This window comes from Garra rufa, chromosome 20 (genome assembly GCF_049309525.1).
Source record: "Garra rufa chromosome 20, GarRuf1.0, whole genome shotgun sequence".
NCBI lineage: Eukaryota > Metazoa > Chordata > Actinopteri > Cypriniformes > Cyprinidae > Garra > Garra rufa.
Genome location: NC_133380.1, coordinates 31,739,098 through 31,739,517, shown reverse-complemented (window position 1 = coordinate 31,739,517; position 420 = coordinate 31,739,098). Strand labels below are relative to the sequence as shown.

The following is a 420-nucleotide window of genomic DNA, read 5'->3' as shown; positions in this document are numbered from 1 at the left end:
CAAGGCTTCCACCGACCAGTTCCCATATGGTTTAGCAGTCAGGATTCCTGGTTTTCACCCAGGATGCCCCGGGTTCGATACCCGGTATGGGAAGACGGCCTCCTTTTTGCTTCCCTCTTCGAATGGGCCGCATGTCTTCCTGCGTTGGAAGCTGTTTTTTGGCCAGCAGTTGAGCTGCAGAAACCTGATAGTCCGAGGTTGTGACACAGCAGCCCCTTGCCTTTGATAGCTCAGCTGGTAGAGCGGAGGACTGTAGGAGGAGCTTTGGCAATCATTAGGTCGCTGGTTCAACTCCGGCTCGAAGGAGGTCGTTGTTCGAGTGCACGGACTTACCGATTTGTTGCCCTATTCCTACGTGCCACCCGGGCGTTGAGAAAAAGTTGGACACGAAATGAAATCCGAACTAGCCAATAATCAGCA

General features: G+C 53.1%; 1 non-coding gene across 1 annotated transcript; it reads left to right on the top strand.

Annotated features, from left to right (window-relative positions):
- Positions 1 to 20: 20 nt before the first annotated feature.
- On the top strand, positions 21 to 93 carry trnae-uuc (transfer RNA glutamic acid (anticodon UUC)). The gene has a single exon. It is a non-coding gene; the product is annotated as a tRNA-Glu (tRNA).
- Positions 94 to 420: the final 327 nt, after the last annotated feature.